Below are 13,819 nucleotides of genomic sequence, written 5' to 3' on the forward strand. Positions count from 1 at the left end.
CACACACGCATCCATACCCACATACATACATACGCATGCATATCCCCATACATACGGCACATAAATATGTACAAACAGATCAAACAATTGCCAAAGTATAAAATGAGTAAACTGATGTGTAAAATATTGTAACTCATCCAAATGCCGTATGGAAATAATTTTACTATGCATTGATTGCGTTGATTAAATCATCTCAAATGTAACCAAGTATTGTTGTTATTTTAGATGTGTGTTTAATTAAATCTCATTTTTACACAGGAGCAACTGAATTGACTGCAGTTAGTGTAAGTGTTAGCTTTTTTACTCCTGCAGTCCCTGTGAGTCTGTGGACTGTGTTGTGTTTGACAGAACTGGGCAAGTGAATGTCTTGGCCAATAACTAAGGTAAAATGGCTAACCTGTAGAACATCAGGCAAGATCCTCTGGATGAAAAACTCATTTTCAGACCACACCATAAAGTCACAGTATTTACATTTTGTCACAAACTGGGCTTGCACTTGATAGTAGTATTGATGATCTTTTTTAAGTGCATGGGCACCCTCTTTGATCTCCATGCAGTCCAACAGGTTCATTTCTGCAGCACTAAAGACTCTGCTGCCCTTGGCGCAATGTGGGCCCAGCAGGTGCAGGAAAGTAAGCCGTCTGGTGATGCTCCAAGGTGGACGGGAAGTGTCGATGTGGAGACCAGCATCACGAACACTATGGTCCTGATGCTGTTGTGCAGCCCAAGCCTTGTATGTTTCTCTGGCCTTCTTCTCGTGTTCACACCACCATCTGTCAAATTGGAAAATCATGTTCTTAAGTTATCACAGCTGTTTAAGGGCCCTATGCATACTGTCATTTCCCTAAGCACTGTAAGCTCTTCTGATACAAGTGAATTCTTCTTTGGCATGATATGATATTAAATCACTGTCTATTATTGTGACTGGGAATATATCAGATGTACATCACATCACATAGCAATGCTACAATGGAAAATCCAAATCCCATGATGACATTCACATAACAGTTTAGAGCACATCTGAATTCTTCATTCACACATTGGTGAAATTAACAACAGGACTGTGTTTGTTTGATTACATGCCTCGTTGCAACAGTTGAAAACCTGCACAGGTCAGGGTAACAGATCTGCCTGATAAGGGATTTTGAAGGATTTGTGGGCAGCTGACTTGAGCGGTAAAGCATTATGTTTCTTAAGGATAAACAGTGCTGAATATCTCCATATGAAATATACCGCTTCATCCAACACACCTGTAGTGCTACGTAGTTGTAGTGTTGCCTCCAGGTGCAGATAGCCATGCTCAGCATACTCACATTCCTTATGATCCCAGTATATTGACTGATAAACATGTTTATCAGTCAATATACTGGGATCACACATGGCATCTGTGTCTGCAGACTGACCACAGTAGCATCCCAGTTCAGGAGGCTGTTCATTGGCTGCGGTGTTGATGGAGTTGAGGCGTGGTACTGTGTAGGGCTGCAACAACTAATCGATAAAATCGATTATTAAATTCGTTGGCAACGAATTTGATTATCGATTCGTTGGGTAGTGATTAACTTGGCCCAGGGCCAGGGGAAAAAATAAATTATTTCTTATCTTTACCCGTGTCCAAACCAGTCAGCAGCAGCAGTCATCCAGCTCCAATAATCTACTAATATTTCCGTTTACATCGCGTTCCTGGCGGCCAGCCTCACAGCCTGTTTCATTCATTTGCATCATGTAAAAAAAAAAGAGAGAGGTGTTTACAGCGGCGGCAGCAGCAACAGCCGTGTTTCTGATCAACCTGATCTGTGTTGTCCGGTTCCACCGCGTTGTTTACTCCCGGTTCAACGTTACTCCCACACGGACGCGGTGTGTCACGGACATGGTCACGGACTGTCTGGACTCGGTACCAGCAGCAGAGAGGCTTCACTGTCTCCTTTGTCAGCCTCTCTTCAGGACGCTGAAGCTAAAGCTAAAGCTAAAGCTAACGCTAACGTTAGCTAAAACTTTTTCTTTTCTTTTTTTTCACACAATGCAAATGAATGAAGCACGCTGGCCGCGAGGAGCGCGATGCAAACGGGAATAATATGGATTATAAAACTGTTGGAGTTTGATGACTGCTGCTGCTGACCTATTTGGACACCTGGAGTAAAGGTAAGAAATCTTTCTTTGAGGTTTGATCAGCTGTTCCTCTGCTCAGAGCTCGGTGTGTGGAGGACTCAGATTAGAGATTTGATCATCATTTACCCGTTTTATTTCATGCTGATGGGCGCTAAATTAGCTGTCAGCAGCAAAGCTAACAACTAACACGACAACCATGACTAATTACAAAAACGTGCACACAGAAATAGTAATGTTTGTTCAATAATTCGTTTTATAGACTTAACAAACATCAGATTTAGTCAAAACGGTTTTGGCAGCCCGGAGCCCCCACATTTAGTACCTACACCGGTGGCTAATGCTACCAGTTAGCCGCTCGCTAGAATGCTACTAAAACCCACTTCCGTTGTGGTGTGACGCAATGGATCATGGGAAAATAAAGTGGTGGATAGAGTAGAAGTTCTCTGATAGAGTCTATTCGAAAAATTTTTGAACTAAAATTGTGCTTACAATTAGCTACCAAAGTTCTTGCCAAATACATTGGGCAGTTATTGGCGTATAGGCTAACCTGCAAACGTTAAATCCTGTCATGACTTTGCATGCCATAGTGTATCGTAATATGTTGCTATGGAGGCAATTGTTACTCATGAGTCATGTAACTTCATTGCCACACTATATTTGTGTAGCCTATTCATGTTTTTATTTTATTTTGAATCAGCTAGTTTATTGGCTACACCTGTGGTAGGCTACTAGCCTGACTCTCGCCAGACCCTTGTAGTTCCGCAAAGCTACGCTGAGCTCCACACAAGGGTCTGGGACTGCTCCATAGGCGATTCATTTCAGAAGGCGGGGCCTTGTAAAAAAATCTTGTATGTGATTGGATAAACCACTTGTCCGTTATCTTGAATGACGTGCTACTTCAGCCACTCACTGCGAGCCGCCATTGTTGTTTGACTCAAACAGTCGCTTCAGCGCTACGTCACACCTCAGAAAGTCCCGCCCGGCGATCCTGATTGGTTCATTATTTTTTGCTCCGGGGAAGAAGTTTGCATTGGCCTCGAGTCCAGACCCTTGTGTGAAGCTGAGCGTAGCGCCTCTGGTGGAGCTTTGCGGAACTACAAGGGTCTGGCGAGAGCCAGGCTAGTAGGCTACTGCAGCCTACTGTGAAGCAGACCAGTGTAACAGGCTGCATCATATTCACATGAGGCCTTTGATGTTTTCTGCTGGGTCATTTTGGAGGGTGGAGATTGTGGTAACCAGAGGAGGCTGGTCCATTGAGGCAGAGGAGGTTGGTCCTCCTCTATTTTTGAGAGGCAAAAGGAAAATTTATTTTTTATTTAAGAAAGAGTAACTGGTTGAAATAAATCATTACCAAATCTCAGTATAATTTATAAAATATTATATATGTATTTTATCATAAAAAAAGTTTGTTTTTTGGAAGAAAATCCACTTAAAACGGCTCAACTGCGCCGCCAGCAGGCTCAGGAGACAGAGCAGGCTGTGTGAGGAGCAGGGAGCAGGAAGGTGGGGGCTCTATGGAGGTGGCAAGATTTTTACTTCCCTAACTGGCCTCGGGGCGGGATCTTCTTCCATTGACTCAATGCATTTAGGATGTCTTCATCCTGACCTGTGATTGGCTAAGACACGTAAAATGACGTCATGACGGAGGAGGCTCTTCTGTACCAATCAGCAATCAGAACACAAGATTGACAGCAGGTTGGTCCAATAACAGTTCCCAAATTTCATTCTCACATTTATACAGCTGTAAACAGGAAATACCGCTATGTATTTTACAGCTTTCACTACCAGCTATGCTCGGACAAGAAATATGGAGTTTTCAGCGATATTGGAATCGGTTGGAGGACATAATGTTAGCGGCACGACCGGGACACAATACGGAGCAGCAACGAAGTTGTTTTGTTGTGATATGCTGCTGTCGTGTAGTTACTCTGACAGCTGCATTCGCGTTGACTGTCACAACGGTAACCTGGGGTCGAGGCGCGGAAGGAGAAGATATTTAGCGGCACAACAGCGGGACATAATACGGAACAGCAACGCACTTTGTCTTGGGCGAGTGTACTAATGAGTGTTGTGTGATGTGCTGTGCTGTCCTGCAGTCTTTGTAAACTGCTGCGGTAGCGTAGTGGGTAGAGCAGATGGCTGGCATGCCGGTGACTGTCCGACGGTCCGAGCCCCACTAATTACCGGTATTTATTTTTAGCCGGCCGCGGGGACACACCGGCTCATGTTAATCGATGTGTCGTTCACAGACACGCCGCCAGCTCGTGCCCTGCAGCGATAATTTCAACTACCGGGTCCGTAATCTAGTATTTTCCGTGATCAGGCGCGTCAAGCCGGGTGGGAAGTCCAAACAAACACGAGAGAATCCGGTCCTGACCCTTCAAAATAAACACCGGTATTGACACTTTCGGAAAACCGGAATGATGGACTTTTTAAACTTTCTCAAAGGTAAATGTTTATTAGCTAATGCCAGCAGCTATCCACCTAATGTTAATAGAAAGCATGGGTTGCTATGGAAAACTGAGTGATTGGTGTAGTTTGGTCATGTTTAATGACACAAATCTTCAGGTTTTGGGCTTAAAGAATGATAAATATCAACATCACCCTCTTTTCTGTCGTGCCTGCATAGTTACGGTTGCTACGGTAGGGTTGACAGCAGCAGCCATTTGAGGGAGGGGCGAGTCAGTGTGAGAGTGAGGGAGAAGACGAGATCCACGATTCATTGCAGCAGCGTAGAAAAGTAACGATTATAATCAAATTGTGTACTTTTATTGTGAATAGTTTAGTGTAAGTTTTGTTTAAGTCGTTTTCAACGGTTCTATATTTACTTTTTTTATGTTTACGTTACGAGTTTTATGGTTTTCCGAGCGGAATGTAGTTAGCTAACTTGCTACTGCTTCAGCAGTTAGCTTGAGTTTATGGGCGGTAGTGGAGGAAAAGGCGCGGAGCAGAAAGTGCGCCACGACGTTCCAGCCTCACATCGGGTCCACTTTAGCTGCCTGACTTCCAAGTACCTGGACCGGATTAGGGACTGCACAGCATGGAGGATGTTCAGGTGAGTTAAATGTCTCAGCTTTAAAGAATACGAGTATGGTTTTTGACATGACATAGTATTTTTCTCTGTCAAATAAGATGAAAATGAATAAATAGTAGTATTCTCATCATTTAAAATACAGTAAATGGTTAAACATTCATTTGTTCTACATGGACCTGTTGCATTGCATTGTTATTAGACATTTTTGAGTCAAACCTCAAAATTGTCTTATGGTGTGACTGTCACATGCATAACTAAACGAATTACAAGTTCTTTTTTTCATCCATACATTTCTAAATGCATAAAAACTTGGCATAAGAAAAGTAATTTCATTCACTTATACATTTTATTTTTTCTTTGAAGGAAAGTGATGGTGTAATTGCAAATGAGGCAGCCAGCATGACTGAGGGGCATAGACGCAGATGCAGAGAGTGGGATGGAGAAGAAAATCTTGTGGACTTTTTGTTGACACAGCCATTCCACAGCATGGATCATGCCACAAAGGTGAGGATCAAGACTGCTGGACGACCCTCTCATGGTCCTGATGTCAAAGTCACTGCTCCTCTCATGGTCCTGATGTCAAAGTCACTCTGCCTTGTGGCTTTACAAATTCTAAAGAAAAGGTGAGTACTTAATAGTTCAATTATTTTTTTCCTCAGTGTTTTTTCCAATTACTATGAAACTGACAAAGTTTGATTTCTGCTCACTCTGCACCTCTGATGTTGTCAACAGGATCTCTGCTCCTCTCATGGTCCTGATGTCAAAGTCACTCACCTCCACTCATGGTCCTGATGTCAACAGACTTTTATCATTTAATAAAATGTTTTTTTAAAGAAGTCTTGTACGTCATTGTTTTATTACTCAAATTAAATCGAATATAAGAAAGTAGAGATAGGTAGTTGACTAAAATAACATGACACCGTGGACTGGTTTTCCTCCTGTCCTCCCCAATTTTTTCAGTCACCAGCCGCCACTGGTGGTAACCTACTGTATTATATCACACATTGAACTGTCTCTATTATTTAGCCTACTCATTAATTATAAATGTGTTAAACAAAAACACATTATCACCATATGAAGAGTTGGGGGGGGGCATCACTGCAAACCCCTGAACTCTATAGGTTTGGAGATGATGGTTGCTGCTTGGGTGCAATTAGACATCTACAAAATGGTTAAAAGCCTAATATTTGTTGACCCGGTGCTAAAGTAGTGGCGTGCGCTCTCCTGTGTGAAAAGTGTGAAGCTTGTTGCCTGCTGTGTGGAATGAAATGTGTTTGATGCTGCAATCATTTCCTCCACTTGGTTTCCCTGGTTTGCTGCTGTAGGGGGGCAACAACATTTGGAAAATAATTAATTTTCAGCTTTAAGCTGCAAGTTTATGATTTTTATTTCTGACTTGATCTCCTGCTGTGAGGGAAAGGGTTCCACTGTGTCCCAGATAAGCAGGGGGATTGACATCGTGGCTAGAGTTGAGAGTGATTAATTTTTCTATCAGACGTTTCGGTTTGTGTTGTATTTACTTGGTGTTGCTTCGTCTTTATAGAGGTGCATATTGAACTGTGTGAGTATCATGTGATGAAGATCTTTCCAAAGATTAAAAAAATTCTGTAATTCAGATAACAGTGTATAGCCTACATGTTCTTTTCCCTTTCCCCACAGTTTCTTCCAGAGCATTTTTTCTTTTTAATGTTCTGATTATCCTATCTGTCTGTATTTCTTCTTTAGCAAACCACCCTGTGCCCAGTTGTGCATGTGTGGCATTACACAAACACACACACACACATGCACACACAGCCTACAGGCTTCTGTTCTTGTTGTCATCCTGACAAGCAGTAGGAACAGGATTATGGGTAGAGGCCCTCTTACTTGGGGCAGAAGAAAGTGTGAAATCTGATTGCTTCTGAAGATTAAAAAAAAATAGGACCCTGTGAGGTCGGTGGAATCCTAAACATGAGCAGGCTGAAGAAGTATAGCAGCAGGGTGTAGTCTGTTCCGGGGATTTGCCAAATTTTCAGACTTGAGAGAGGGTGGCTTAAGAGAGGACACAGAGAAGAAGCTGCAGGGCGCATAGGTGGTAACTGCTACTTTTCTTTTTTTTTACCAGCATCTTTTTTGCAAGTTTGGTTTTATTAATTTAATACAGTGAGTTTGCTAAAGAATATTTCTGTGATATCAGAATATTTTAGTTCAGAATACTATAAAACTAGACACCAGAGAACTTACACTGCAAAAACTCAAAATCTTACCAAGAATATTTGTCTTATTTCTAGTCAAAACAAATCTAATTCTACTTAAAATAAGACTCATCACATAAAAAGCAGCTTGTTTTTAGACACTTTTTACTTCTTTCAAGCATATTTTCACTTGAAATAAGTAGAAAAATCTGACAGTGGATCAAGTTTTTCTTTCTTATCACAAGCACAAAAAAGCTGCTTTCACTGGCAGATTTTTCTACTTATATCAAGTGAAAATTAGTTCAAAACAAGTGAAAATGATCTAAAAACAAGTTCATTTTTATGTGATGAGTCTTATTTAAAGTAGAAAGAGTTTAGTTTTGACTAGAAATGAGACATTTTGACAAGAAATAAGACAAATATTCTTGGAAAGATTTTGAGTTTTTGCAGTGTAGTGTGGGAAGTTTTTTTTAGCAGTCACATTATGCTATTTTTGCAAAGCAGAAAGTGCTCATATTTTCCACAGTGAAGTTCTAATATCAAACGTTTGTTAAGGTTAAATATTTGACACATGGGGTGTCTCCTGTAGCATTATAATAATTGATCACTAGGGGGCATTAAAGCATTGTGCTTTTGTTGCATTTCACCCTGAGGCCGTTTGGCAAAGCCCACTCTCCAGTTTCCACCACTTCCACATGCGAGCCTCTTCCAGTTGCCTGCATGAAACAAAATCACTATAATGACTGCATGGTGCAGAGAAATGGTTGAACAAGACTGTGAGAGAAAAGCTGTCTTCAGGGAAATAAAAAACACACACACACATAGCAGTATATTTTGTGTTTTTGTTTTGCTGGCAGCTAGAGATTGGAGACCAGCAGGACACATGTTGAGATTGGTGACATAATGCCAATTTTACGTTTCATTGAAAGGCTTGAGAGAGGATACAGTGACAGAGATGTATTGCTTTGATGGCTCGAGGCTTCGGTACTTCATGCTTTGCAGCATGATAGGAAAATGTTTGTGTTGTACTCGGCTTGCTGTTTACCTCCTCATGCAGTTCTCCTCTGCTGTATGTGGAATTCTTCCCAAGATTTGTTTCCTATGACGCCATGATGCTCCCCGTTAGTTTGTGCTTGTTTTTGTTGCCCTCTCCAGACTTGCTGTTTGTTTCTCCACACCTGCACCAAACCGCTATCGGCTTTCCTCACCTGCAACAAATCAATATCATGCAAGAAGGAAGCTGAGACTCTATAATACGCCAAAAGCTATTACAAGGATTAGAATGAAGGGAAAATGTACAGCACGAGAGCAAGACAACACCGAACTTGAAACATATCTTTCTTTAAGTGCTTGCTGTTAACTTTTTCTCATTGCGACTTTTGCATGTTTTTAATTGCAATTTGAAAATTTCTAATCCTTTCTTTAGCTGAGAAAACTTTTTTTTTCTTTGTGTCTTGGCTAATCTTCCCACATTGCACCACTGAGGGCACACTGATTGCATGTTAGTGGTTTGACCCCAGCAGATCGTTTTTTGAAAACTAATTTAGAAATCTGTTCACATCCTTTTTTTTTTTTGTTGTTGCTTTGATCGCTAAGCCCCCTCAAGTTAACATGAAGTTGTAAATATTCATACAAAAATGACGTCATCTGTCATACTGTTGAATGGAAAGATGTGCGTTTATATTTTGTGTTGTTGAGGTGGTAGTTTGTGCGACTGACTTAGACTTTTGGCTCAGTTTAGTGTGTATAAATATCTGCCAGCTGCTGAACGTTCAAGTAAATTAAAGGCGTCATTTAAACTTTAAACATGCCTCATCCTCCTTTGATATCAGCAATAGATACGTTCAGCTCCCTTGTTTGTACTTTGTATGCCTTTTGGTTTTAAGGCAATTCATTGCTACATGATAAAGTCATTTTTAAAATGCATGTTAGTGTAATTAATCTTTTTAAGAGTTTGAAGTGAGCTTCCATGTAAATAATGAAAATCAGGAGGACTAGATAAGATTTTGATGCATTCATTTCTTTCCAAATTATTCCATAAATGCTTCAAGAAATGTGAACTGGCTTGTTTGCAACACTGGTAATAGATAGTAATAAAAGCTTTGGCATTTAAGGTTAGTGGTGGGCCTTGCTTATGTTTGAAGGACACACACACACACACACACACACACACACACACACACACACACACACACACACACACACACACACACACACACACACACACACACACACACACACACACACACACACACACACACACACACACACACACACACACACACACACACACCTGTGGGTGGCAACATCATCCTCAAAAAGTCAGCTTGTAGCATGTTGCTGGATGGAGTGGAGGACTCGGTGGCTTGTGGCTGAGAGCAGAAACGGGGTGTAACACATTGTATCCCTGTACATCCAGGAGCTTTGCTTTTGCCGTCTCCCTGGAAACCATTACAGAGCTGCCACTTGCATGTGGTCTGTCACAGATTCAGGTGGAAACACAGGCATCTTCGTGTGCCGGTGTAAAAGGAAGGCAAAGTAGAAATGGGTGTGGGGGCTGATGGGGGTGGGGGGGCGTTTGCAAATGGCTGTGAAGTCTGCAGGCTTAAAAGTGTTGATAACCATGGATTAGCTCTGCCTTCTCCCTCAAGCAGCTTTAACTGTGTGGTCTCTTTCTCTTCAACCTTCCTTCTTTTTGTCTGTGCATACACTGCAGAACTGCATGTGTACACAAAGAGCATGTGGGTAATGTATTTGTGAGAATTTAGTTTTGATCTTTACTCAGTTTTATAATTGTATGTTGTCTTTGAATGTTGCTCCACAAGGCTCCTGGGAGTTTTTAACTGCATACACCCAAACCATAAACATTTGGACATGTCTTATACGTTACATGTATATTAATGGATTGAATTTTAGTTTGTATTCCTTGAAGCAGTGTAACTGTCTTGTGCAAGAGTCGAACCTCGAATATGAGGTCAACAAGGTAATCTACCCCCGAGTCCTTTGAAAATATGCTCAGTTTTGCTAAGCATGAAACAGCTTTGCAACTTTGTCATTTGTTTGATGCCAAGGAGGAAAAGCAACCTTATCTTTGACACTTGTTTAAACAGACCATGGATGCATATAATTTGTAATCTCCAACATCCTCTCCTCATGTATTTGTGTGAACAGCTTTGGTTGCAAGGATCAGTTGACTGACATTGTGCAAGCAAACACAATTAATGCTCTCAAAGACTTTTAGTTTTCAGAGTAGCCGTTTCCTGCATGTGCTGTTGTTCCTTTGCATGCTGCAAATAATCAAGCATGATGCTCTGGTGTTCTTAGACAAAATGCAAAGCACTATTTGCACCAGCAATGGGAATATTCTGGTTAACACTGCACATGTTAGACTAGTAATATGAATATTATGCTTTGTTATCCTGGCCAAAAATTGATGTGATATGTTTAATTATTTCATCTTCACTTTGAGGTAATCCAGTCAGTATTTTAAAAGAACAACAACACATAAAAGCTCAAAGGTTATCAGTTGATATTAAACCAGTATACACAAATAGAAAAAATACAGATCAAATTGTTGCATGTAGCTCAACTTCCCTAACAACAATACCATGATTGATTGTGCTACTCTGTTGGAATTCTTTTAGCGTGTCCACTCTGTGAACAGACTTGTTCCTTTCCAAATGGCACAAATCCCATTGCTCATCCCAAGTACTTCCAGTAAAGGGGAGATACCCTTATAATCATGCACATCATAAACAACTTCATTTTCATTAAGTCTCTTTACGCTTTATGGTAAATTTAATTTAGACCATCCAATGATTAATGTTCTCAGCTGATTATACTTAAGAGGAGCATTGGGACAACATGCTTCCCTCTGAGCACACTGAGGAAACACACAGAACAGGAGCCAGGTTTGAGCAGTAATGGATGGATGTAGAAGATAGAGTTATTAATCAGTGTTGTGATAAAGACAGGTAATCGGACAGATACGTTTTAGATCTGTTTGGTTGCTGTTGCTGTGCTTGTCTTTAGGGACATGGGACACACATAGCCATGGCTATACATTAGTTAGTTGTTGTGCAGTCTAAGTCTGTCTGTAACAAGGTTTTAATTGTAATACTTAACTAGGCAACTAAGTCATGATAGATAATGGCTGAAAAGCAAAACTCACAAAATGAAAATGCTGAAAATTAATGAGTTTCCTCAGTTTTTACTAGATTTTTATTGTGAGTTACAGTATTAATCACTTGGTTAACTGCCAGCAAGATGTGTGTTTTAAAAGTGAAGCATTGTTTATTGAGAGGCAAATATAGTGTGTGTTGATTTAGAGCTTAGACTCAAATAACTATCAGTTTTTAAAAGCCCAAATGGTGATCTTATTGAGATGAGGAATGAGCCTGCCTTGTGACAAGCGTGCAACAAGCTGCTTACGGTGCTCATGGTGCTTCTCATCGTCAGCCTACAATGATAATGTCATGCTCATGTGCTCATTTCATAGAGAAAAGTACAAGTAAATATTCTTCGGCATTTGACAAAACCGTGCACACAGACAAACACGTGCATATACGGAAACGGATCACAACCCCCACTGCTGTCATCAAATTAATTCATTTTGGATTTCACAAATATGACCTGTGATTGCTGGTTGTCAGTGGTGGAGGGGGGGGGGGGTCAGTCGGCAGCTGATACATGAAATGATTGGGAGAGTGCAGCGTGTTCTCATTATCTTGTCCCTTGCATTGTAATTATCACTCCTGCTCTTTCTGCACCACTGCTCCCATCTCTCCTCGCCATTGTAATCGTGATTGACTGGTGCGGCGGCCAAAACAGCGCAGTCTGAAAAGGCATCAGACACACATCTCATAACCGCCCTGCCATTTGATCTTCTCCTCCTCCTCCTTCACACTGACTGCTCCTCCATCTCTCCATCCCTCTGCTTTTTTCAGGTTGAAGGGAAGTGGCAGCCAGACGATAAGAAAACATGCTCGTAGAGGAGTACAGATTTGACATGGCAAAGGAATGTTGTTCAGTGTTTTTGCACGTTTGAATGCAGCCCCATATTATGTTCAGCCCATGCATGAATTGATAATGCATGCATTCGGTAGTGCTGTAGCCTCAGAATTTTACATTATGGATACACATAGGCCTAGTTGCAGCCATTTAAGTTAAAGGCCCAGTATGTAACTTATTTGGCTTAAAATCAAATATTACTTCAACTTCAACTTCAGCTTTATTGTCCCCTAGGGGAAATTCATGTTGCAGAAAGGTAAAAAAAAAACACGGAACCTATAGAGTACATCCACACAACATTGAAAGTATCCCAGAGGGCAAACTGGGAGCTGTTCCATACAATCAAAAATAAATAAGTAAGTAAATAAGTAAATAGATAGGCTTTCCTAAATATGTATAGTCGAGTCACACCCGCATACAAATGAAAGGTTTCTCGTACCTAAGAATGAGTTACAAGTCGTTACAAAAAGGGTGACGCACCGAACCGAGGCGGCCATGTTGCATCGCCATTTTTTCATGTTGAGTGGCAGCGTGACCGTAGGTAACCACGGAAACTCACCGGAGCCGTCGGCTCGGGGAGAAAGTTTTCCAGGTAGCGCCTGTTAAAACTGTCACCACTGTGTAGTGTGAGGAAGGACGGAGGCACTGGTGTTGCATTCCGGTGCAGTCAGGCAGACGGCCGTTGGCAAACCAACCGGATGTCATTTTACTGGACGTCACGCCTGTATTGTTTTGCTTCGTGCTGGCGGACCACTTGTTTACCCTGTTACATGCAGCGTCTGTTGTCTGTCTGACGTCTGCCCCATTTCACGTGAATGCAACATCAAGAATACGTTTCGATATGCAACCGCACCGCTAGATGGGGGGAATTCCTACATGTTATACCTTTAATGGTGGGGGTGATGTCATTTCTAAACACAAATGTGTAGTAGTGTTGTGTGGACACTGCTCAGTTTCACGCAAGTAAAAATTTTGGCCTTCAGTTTCCTTGGTGCTTTTGAAATGCCAGACAGTCTTGCTCTGCGACAGGTCTGAATGATACACCTTGTCAGAGAGGGAAGTTCATCAGCAGCCACTGAGAGTGCCATCGATTGAGCTGCCCTGAGCCCAGCCAGGTAATGGATTGGATTTATCCCTTTCTGGATAAGGCTCGCGCTCAAACGTGTACACGCATGCATGCGCCCGCCTGCACAAACACAAATTACAGTAACACCCCTTGCACATCTGTGTGTCTTGCACACAACCATGCAACCACATATTACATCCACACACATCGCACACATTACTCAAAATGTTTGTGTACACAACGCACTTCGACAACCTGTCTGAAAACTTGTGTGACATTCAGCAGACATTTAGACAGTTGGGATCAAAGGCAGTGATATATTTTCAGCAGCTGTATGGATAGGGAAAAAACAAGACAAGGAGATAGTACTTTGATAGATATCAGGACATTTGTCAGGCATCTGTCTGTGTGTATTTTGGGAGTGAGAGA

The sequence above is a fragment of the Trachurus trachurus genome (assembly GCF_905171665.1).
Source record: "Trachurus trachurus genome assembly, chromosome: 18".
Taxonomy (NCBI): Eukaryota; Metazoa; Chordata; class Actinopteri; order Carangiformes; family Carangidae; genus Trachurus; species Trachurus trachurus.